Source organism: Eublepharis macularius, chromosome 7 (genome assembly GCF_028583425.1).
Source record: "Eublepharis macularius isolate TG4126 chromosome 7, MPM_Emac_v1.0, whole genome shotgun sequence".
Classification (NCBI taxonomy): domain Eukaryota; kingdom Metazoa; phylum Chordata; class Lepidosauria; order Squamata; family Eublepharidae; genus Eublepharis; species Eublepharis macularius.
The window spans coordinates 3,091,994-3,102,004 of record NC_072796.1 but is presented as its reverse complement, the minus strand read 5'-3'; positions in this window follow the sequence as shown (position 1 = coordinate 3,102,004).

The following is a 10,011-nucleotide window of genomic DNA, read 5'->3' as shown; positions in this document are numbered from 1 at the left end:
GCCTCAGTAAGAAAGGCAGACTGTAACTGAAGTAAATAAACAATGAAGTAAACAAATGAAGTAAATAAACAGGTGGGCAGCTGTGCATCATGATATACGAATAAACCAAGGCGGCAGTCCCTGGAAAAACAATGGAAAAAAGAGAGGGAGCTGAACCAGCAAGGGGACTAACAACAATCAACGTTATTCAAACATGTATATTCTTACAATACATATGAAGACATGTGAAAATGACTGTTTCTTATGTGTGCTGAGATTTATGCATGAGAATTTCCTTCCTTGGAGAGTCGGAAAGGTTATTGTCCAAGGTGGTTTGTGTGCCGTCCCCTAAAGAAGTGGATTGCATGAAACAAGCAAAAAAACCCGGTTGCTTGTAGGGCGGGGGAGGGCCCTCCTGAGTCCTCCTTACTCCTCTGCATTCCACCTGCAATTGAGAATACATCAGGAGAATTCACACCCTTTCTGGGGGATTTCTATTCTTCATTTCCTCTCCGTTTTGGACCCTCTTCCGCCTTGGTAGAATCTTCAGTCCATTTAAATAATTACATTTACAACAAGTTTTGAAGAGCAAGCATTTCCATCGGACTGAGGGATTAGGACTGTGTTGAGGGGATAAGGTCTGATGTAAATATTTGATATGTATATACCCTTTACTACACTGAAGTGAATTATTTTGCACTTGTTCATACACTGCATAGAGTTTAAGTGAACTATTTTGTACTCTTTTATATATTGCATAGAGTTTTGCACTGAAAACATTTTCATGTCTTCATATGTATTGTAAGAATATGCATGTTTGAATAACGTTGATTGTTGTTGGTCCCCTTGCTGGTGCATCAAGATACTACAGCTAACACAGAGATAGGAAAGGGCAAGACCTTGGAGGGCTGTAAAGAGCTGTGTACTGGATCTGGGAAGGGCCAAGAGATCAGCACAGGTATTTAAGAAGGGGCTCAGATCAATGAGAAATTGGAAAGGTTTGGCTGGCAGAATGCTGGAGAGGTGGTCTCAGACGTGGCAACAAAAAAGCAGATCAGAGGAGGTTGCAGTAGTCAAAAATTGAGCAATGGACAGAGTGTGAGCCAGAAATTTTATCGAGGTGAAGGACCACATTTTTGCAGTATTTTATAAGGAGGATATGGATGGTCAGATCTCAGATGCTAAGTAGGGCCCACCCTGGTTAGTATGTGGATGGGAGCTTTCCCCAGAGAGCTTCCAACTTCCCATGACCAACAAACCACTTACACCCCTCAGCTCAACCCATTTCTAGGATCTTTGCTTCTTCCACCACTTGAGGTCCAGGTTGGTAGTGTCAGCATGGGGCAGCTCAGCAGAACAGGGTCTCAGTGACAATCATAAATGCTAACCTTGATTCTGTGGGGACACCCAATGATGACAGGGAGAGGAGATACCAGCGGAGCCTGGCATTACGAGAGTAGTCCTGAGATGCAAAATGTAGAGTTCTCCTCCTTGCCCTTGACCAACATAGAATATGCCTTGTATTGTCGAAGGCTTTCACGGCTGGAGAACGATGGTTGTTGTGGGTTTTCCGGGCTGTATTGCCGTGGTCTTGGCATTGTAGTTCCTGACGTTTCGCCAGCAGCTGTGGCTGGCATCTTCAGAGGTGTAGCACCAAAAGACCGAGATCTCTCAGTGTCACAGTGTGGAAAAGATGTAGGTCATTTGTATCTACTCAAGAGGGGTGGGGTTGAGCTGAGTCATCCTGTAAGAGTTTCCCAGGGTGTGGAATGCTAATGGCGGGAGGCTTCACTGTATCCTGAGGAGGTTCCTTTGCATATGGATTGGTACTTGATGTGCTAATCTTCTCTGCAGGGCTATTGTCGGGGATAGAATGTTTTGTTAGCCTGGTGTTTTTCAGAACTGGAAACCATGCGCTGTTCATTCTTAAGGTTTCTTCTTCAGTCCCACTCCGACCCATTGTGAGTGCCATTGGTTCACCGACATATGAATTAGCTAGACATCTGGCAGATCTCCTGCAGGACCACATCGGGAAAACCTCGTCTTACATCAAAGATTCAGCAGATTTCATCAACAAAATCAGTTCTCTGAAACTCAATCCACAAGACATACTTGTCAGTTTTGATGTTGTATCCCTGTTTACCAAGGTTCCAGTAAAAGACACTATTGCACTTATTAATCAGATTTTCCCAGAGGATGTAACGGCCTTATTCCATCATTGTCTGACAACCAGTTACTTCCAATGGGACAACGAATTCTATGAACAGATGGATGGGGTGGCCATGGGGAGCCCTCTCAGCCCAGTTATAGCAAACTTCTACATGGAACATTTTGAAAAAACAGCTCTAGAATCAGCACCCCACAAACCTAGTGTATGGTTCCGGTTTGTGGATGATACATTTATCATTTGGAGCCATGGGGAGGAAGAATTGATGGGGTTTTTGAATCATCTCAACAACATCCACCTGAACATACAATTCACAATGGAGAAAGAAATCGAGGGAAAACTCCCATTCCTGGATACCTTGGTCATCCGCAAAGCAAACTTTCAGTTAGGTCACAAGGTCTACAGGAAACCAACTCACACTGATCGGTACTTACACAAAAACTCCAATCACCACCCCCGACAGAAAAGAGGCATAATGAAAACATTAGTGGATCGTGCAAGACGGGTATGTGAGCCGCACTTTCTCAATGAGGAAATTAATCATCTAAACTACGCACTTCAGGCAAATGGCTACTCCAGAAATGAAATCCGAAGAGCAATCAAACCCAGGATGAATCAAACAACCAAGGAAAAACAGTCCCCTACAGGAAAAGTGTTTTTGCCATATATCAAAGGAATTACTGATCAGATGGGAAAGCTTATGAAAAAGCATAACCTTCAAGCAGTATTCAGACCCACCCGAAAAATACAACAGATGCTACGATCAGCAAAAGACAGTAGAGACCCCCTCACCTCTGCAGGAGTATACCGTATACCCTGCAGCTGTGGACAAGTTTACATCGGGACCACAAAGCGTAGCATCCAGACAAGAATAAAAGAACATGAAAGACACTGCAGACTTGGACAACCTGAAAAATCAGCAGTGGCTGAACATAGCCTAACGCAAACAGGGCACAGTATCCTATTCCAGGACACCAAAATACTGGACAACACTTCCAACTACTTTGTCAGACTGCACAGGGAAGCCATTGAAATTCACAAGCATAAGCAAAACTTCAACAGGAAAGAAGAAACCTTAAGAATGAACAGAGCATGGTTTCCAGTTCTGAAAAACACCAGGCTAACAAAACATTCTATCCCCGACAATAGCCCTGCAGAGAAGATTAGCACATCAAGTACCAATCCATATGCAAAGGAACCTCCTCAGGATACAGTGAAGCCTCCCGCCATTAGCATTCCACACCCTGGGAAACTCTTACAGGATGACTCAGCTCAACCCCACCCCTCCTGAGTAGATACAAATGACCTACATCTTTTCCACACTGTGACACTGAGAGATCTCTGTCTTTTGGTGCTACACCTCTGAAGATGCCAGCCACAGCTGCTGGCGAAACGTCAGGAACTACAATGCCAAGACCACGGCAATACAGCCCAGAAAACCCACAACAACCATAGAATATGCCTTCTTTCTTGCATTTACTGGGGGGAAAGTGAAGATATATTTAAGCAGCTTTCAAGGCACAGTGCAAGGATATGCAATATCCACAGTCGAAACGCACTCCAAAACTGCATGACGCTGGGATTCATGGCTCGTTTGCAAATACCCATGAACTCAAAAGGTAAATCCAAATAAGAGATTCTCTCTAAATAAGAAACACAAGAATGAGAAAATCACGCTGCTGACCACTAGAATGTTTTGGAAAAACCCATCACAGCCAATCACATACGGGATTCTTTTTTTTTTTTAAAAAAGGAAGAGCAGAGCCCAATCAGGATAAACAAAGGGAGGAGAGAGCAATTCAGATAATAGAGACCAGCCTTCCAGCGAATCATCAATTTAGTGTGGAGAAAGGAAAAAAAGGGCCATAAAATCATAGGGCTGGAAGCGACCTCCAGGGCCAGCACAGCGATGCCATCAGCGGTGGCATTGGTGATGACAGCACCAGCACTCGTTGATCCTGATGTATTTGGGTATGGTGTGAAATACATAAACCGACACCACACCACCCTAGCATGAAGAGGTGCAGAAGTCCCACAGCCAAGCTGATTCCATACATTTCAGCTTCTGGGATCGTGAGGAGTATGGCCTGGCGTGTAGAATAGGTCTTTTTAATGTTACCGGTTACCCAGACATTATGGAGCCCCGTGGCGCAGAGTGGTAAGCAGCAGTACTGCAACCCAAGCTCTCCACAACCTGAGTTCGATCCTGGCGGAAGCTGGTTCAGGTAGCCGGCTCAAGGTTGTCTCAGCCTTCCATCCTTCTGAGGTTGGTAAAATGAGTACCCAGTTTCCAGGGGGTAAAGTGTAGATGACTGGGGAAGGCAATGGCAAACCACCCCGTAACAAAAAGTCTGCCAAGAAAACGTAGTGATGCGATGTCCCCCCCCATGGGTCAGTAATGACTCGGTGCTTGCACCTTTACCTTACCCAGACATTGCTATAAAGCAAATAATTTATGGAAATTAGATTACTGCCTTCGCAGCACTATTGTCTGTTTTCTTGCATTTTAAAAAATGTATTCATTTAACTTCATTTATATCCTGCTTTTTTCCCTCAATGGGGGCCTAAAGTGGCTTACATCAGCCTCCTCTCTTCCATTTCCCTCATAATACCTCTGTGAGGTAGGTTAGGCTGAGGGTATGAGACTGGTCCAAGGTCACCCAACAAACTTCTATGGCAGAGCAGGGAACTGAAGCGGGGTTGCCCAGCTCCTGGTCTATCGCTTGAGCCACTGCACAAGGTTTACACCTGTAATGGTTCTAATCAGAGTATTGGCAATAACAATACTTCTTACTTTGACTGTTTGGACCCTGCTTTCCTCTGCCGTGACAGCAGTCCTCATCTGGGCAAAACCTTCTTGAAGGTGCCACCTTGCAAATCGGTCAGATCAACACCCGCCTGCACGCACGTTCTCTGTTGTGGCTCCCACCTTGTGGAATGACCTGCCTGAGGAGGCCAGGAAGGCTCCAAGACTTCTGGCATTCCTCAAACTATGTAAAATGGAATTGTTCAGGAGGGCATTTTATTTTTAGATACATTTTATTGATTTTTTAAAAGAAAACATAAAAAAGAATTAAAAAGATAAAAAAGAAAGAAGCATAGAAGCATTTATTGTTTTTATTGATTTTAACTGTTGTTCACCGCCCAGAGCCCCTGAGGATGGGCGGTTTATAAATTGAAATAAGAAGAGAAGAAAAAATATACAGGAATCACTTTTCAATTTTCTCTATGACAGATATTGGCATAATTTAAAAGTTCATACTTGTACTGTTGTTATCAGCCTAAAGGTTCGGGTAAATGTTTCCATAGTCCTTCTCCTCCCGCCCTTCAAAACCACGAATCATCAGTTCATTTTTTGGAGTTTCACGCACAAAGTCAATAAGAGGTTTCCAGTTGGCTATAAATGTGGACAATGTCTTTGATCAAAGCTGTAAGTTTAGGAGGACATTTTTATAAAGGGCACCTAGTCCTGTTGCATGGCTTATTAGAGGTCTCATCCTATTTAACTGCACACAATTCACCTTGAGTCTCAGTGAGAAAGATGGATTATAAAGTAAACAGATTTGTGAAAACTCCACTAACTTTTGGGGTTCCATCATAAAGAAAGTCCTCTTTGTTCAAAATTCTCCCTCCTCCTTTAATAGTACACTCAAATCTGAGTCATCAAGTTATTGAAAGGGGAGAAAATACAACCTGTTGTCGGAAAGCATCTTCTGCTTCACCCGGTCAGCAAGCTGGCTGTTCTGAAGCATCCTAGACACCCAGCACAAACAGAACGCCATTTCCACACTATTTTTTTTTACACTTTACAAATATAAAAATAGACTATATGAAATTATTAAAATAAACATTTTTCTTTTGGAATATTCAGCTTCTGTAAGCTGCTTGTATTTTAACAGGACTGCAGAAATAAGCAAAGTCCCCCAGTTCAACTGAAAAATACCTATCGGTTGGTACTTGGCACATGGTAAACCTCTGAAAACTGCCAGCATGAACATCACCAGCAAGCTTGTCTTTTCTCCAAGCTAAAATATAAAAGATACATATTTTAGAGTCTTTCTGATCATCATCATAATTTCCAATTTGGTAACCTCCTCCTTAAACGGTGGTGGCCAGTAGCGAACCCAGTGAGGACAGGATTTATTTATTTAGAGATTTTAAATGTGGCCTCTCCAGAGACAGGCTTAAGGAGGCTTACAATGAAAAACCATGCCACAAAATTATTTTAAAAACGATTTTTTTTAATATTAAAAACAAGCCATGGGCATAGAAACAGCACAAAATAAACATTGATCCGCTATGTTTAGCACAAAGTCCTATTGAGTTCAGTTGGAGGGAATTAAGGATTTGTTGGATTGGAGGGAATTAAGGGCTTCTACAGAGACTGATAGGTTTTAAAGTGCTTAAATTTGGGCAGTTCTTAATTATTTAGTCATTAAATACTTGTTCCCCATTTTTCTCACACTGGGGGCTCCAAGGAGCTTACAGAGCAAAATGCACATTAACAAATACACATTGAACAGAAACATGCAAGTTCACGGGCCCCCAATGAAACTTAAGAGAAGTGATGCCCTGGGTTGGCACTGTTTCTACAAGCAGAGCTGGCACAGGACCACAGGCTAAGGGCCAAGAGTCCTTTGGATCTTGCTCTTCTGCTCATGCCAAAGGCGTGAGTCCAGGCTTGAAGAAGTCCAGGCTTGAAGAAGGGGAAGAGCAGAAGCTCAGCCAAAGGTCTTATTCTGCTGGCTCGGATGCGCCTTCTTCCCTCCCCTCTTTATGTAAAATCAGTTATGGAAAGTCTATGCCAGACAAGTGACATTTCCTAATACTCATTTTTGTTGTAACACTGACATGGCTGCCGCGCTGTCATTACCAGCCCAGTCCAATTTTCATGCTTAAATTTCCTGAGTGTTTGTGTGTTTCCAGCCAACAACAAAACTTGTTCTAAATTAAACAGTAACAGCTGGATTTCAGCGGGCTTAGATACACCTTTCTCTGAATCCGCAGGATACAGCTTGCTCTTGGCTTCGCTTGCACTGCTTGGCCTCGATGACGGGGCATTTCAGATCAGCAAGGTGCAAAAGGGAGATAAGGCCCCCACACTCTTAAAGCACCGTTGCGCTGTGGGACTGGTGGGTGGAATTGCCTCGCCAGCAAAAAAGGTAACAGAGAGAAACGCGGTAATACAAGGCTACAAACAAAATGTTACCCGCGTGAACTTACTAACGTATTCAAAATTTTATTAACAATAATGTATAGGCACGTAACAGTATATAGAAATTGATTATTGAACCGTATAAATACTTGACATCAACCCTGCTCACAGTTAGAAAACCACTTACACCGGTGCTAACCACTAGGCTTTGCCTCAACAATTGATAAAGTGCTTAAGTGCTCTAAGTGCTAACTATGAATATTGTACAACAATGTAAAGTGCAAATGCAAGTAAAGCACCATACGGACACTAGTCCTTCCAGCAGTTTGTGAGGTCCTGAGCACCGTGCGTCCAACTCACAGGGAAGAAACATTGCCAGAGATAGATAGTTTATTTTTCACGGTCAATGACCAGCAATTAAAAAAGACACCAATAGAAGGTACCGCAGTAGGGAATAAAACATTACCAGAGATTTTTTCTTTTCACTCCAGATGACTGTAACCAGTACACAGGTAGTTCCTTAATATTATTTCTTCTTTAATAATTCCTCTAACGGGTTGTCTAGATCCTGGTAAGACCCGTTTCAAAGCATCTTTCTCAAAGAGTACAGACACTAGAGACAAGTTATTTCTTTAAAGTTTTTCTCATGAGTACCCAGTAGTACATCCACTTCATACAGCATCATTTTAATTACTAGCTTAGTGTAAAGCCATTATATAAGGCCACCACACTCTTAAAGCACCGTTGCGCTTTGGGACTGGTGGGTGGAATTGCCTTGCCAGGAAAAAGGTAAGACATCCCCTTCTCAGGCCAGCATTTCCCTATTTGGTGCTGAGTTCCCTGTTGCTTCTTCAGTGCTTACAATTAGGCTCGTGCTAGACGGGACAGGCAGTCATGTGTTTCCTTCATTCCTCTCAAGTTTTAAAGAACATTTGAGATCCCAAAGCAGACTTGAGAGGCTGTGAATGTGGGAAGGGTGGGCAAGAAAGCAGATGGTCTTGGACCCTTAGATTCCTGGCAGTTTTCCCTCTCAGCATTGCCCCAAAATTGGCATTTGTTTTGCCCACCAAGGATAAAACTGTAAGACCAGCTCCTGTGTCTGTGTGGCCCTGAGCAGAAAAAAGGTTGGAAGGAAAAGCTAAACCGCCCCTCTTTCTTCCCAGTGCTCCCCATTCCAATGTTGCAGTCTCCTGGGGCGAGTTATCTAGAAAAGCAAGCCTTGAGCCCAGAAGCACCACAAGATTTCCAAAGTATGTACTTCTGAGAGTGAAAATTCCCTGAAAATCGTGCTAGTCTTTAAGGTGCTCCTGGTCTTGACTGTAGACCAACACAGCTCCCCACGTGACATTTGGGGGCTCAGGCTAGGCCATGGGGTTTATTGGCACACAGACATGAACCCTCCTGGTAACAAGCTTGTCATTCACAAGCTGGGTTTATAAGAGCAAATGCATTCCATTGGGTTGGTGCACCCCCTCTCTGCCATTGTTCACAAGCTACAAAGTGAGGTATAATATTCTGTGATTAGGACATCGTGGGAGACCATACTCTGTGGCTTATGAAAATCACGAAAGAATGGAGAGAGCCTGTGTTTAGTTCCCACCAGCCTGTGCCATTATTGCCTAGGGGACAGGCTCTTTCACACTTGTGTAACAATGTTTGCTCAAGAGGGCGCTTGTCTTTGCAAACATTGAGATTCTATAGGTGGGGGTTGGTTCACTTAAGAGCATCCCACTCCGTCATTACCATAATCACTGCCCTCCGTTCATTGTATGGAGCGGTCCTGCCCTACACGATAAACCATCATTTAAAAACAGGCAGGGCCACTCCGCGGCTGCTCCAGTTCAGCAGACACCCTGGGGGAAAGGCCCAAAGGAGAGGGGGAAATCCTGTCCTGGATCTGTCCTCCCCCATTATTATTCCTGTTCTTGTTTTTTGCAAAGAGCAGCGCTGGGAAGGAGGGGGGGTCTGTAGATCAGTAGATTCGCCCCTCCCAACTCGCTTCCAATCCTGCAAGTCGAGAAGGGGAGGGAAAGAGACTGCAGGCAGGCAGGTCTGGGAGGAGGGAGCCAAGCTCCCCCCTTTCCCCATCTGCTGTCAAATTAGTGCTCGCAGCCCCCCCCCCCAACGACGAGCAGAATAATACCAAACTTCAGCACCCTGGCTGCTCCACATGTGCCCCAGTTCAGCTCTTTAGCGGAACTTCCAGCTGTTTCAAAAACTTGCAAGATCCAGGTCCAGTAGCACCTTCCAGCCCAAGTTGATTCCCTGGGTCTCCGCTTTCTAGAGCCAAAGCTCCTGGACCGCAGCCGTTGGAGGTCATTGCAATAGGAAACCTCCATTGTTTGTGTGACCCTTTTCATTAAAAGGCCCCAGAACGACACAACCCATTGATTCCCCCCCCCCTGCAACACACACACTGTCATTTACAGGCACTTCTTAATGGACTTATAAACAAAAGTCAGCTATTGACCTGAGAATGTTAGCTCTCCAGGGCTTAGTGCAAGTCTTTCCAGTCCCTCTGTGACATCACGGCATCTCAGCCAATAATATGCACAGGAGCGGTAGCTTTTCTAAAGGGCTATTGTACCATCAGGGTATGACCAGGGCAGGCAATGGCAAAGCACCCCATAGCAAAAGCCTGCCAAGAAAATGTCGTGATGCCACGTCCCCCCATGGGCCAGTAAGGACTCGGTGCTTGCACCTTTTTTAC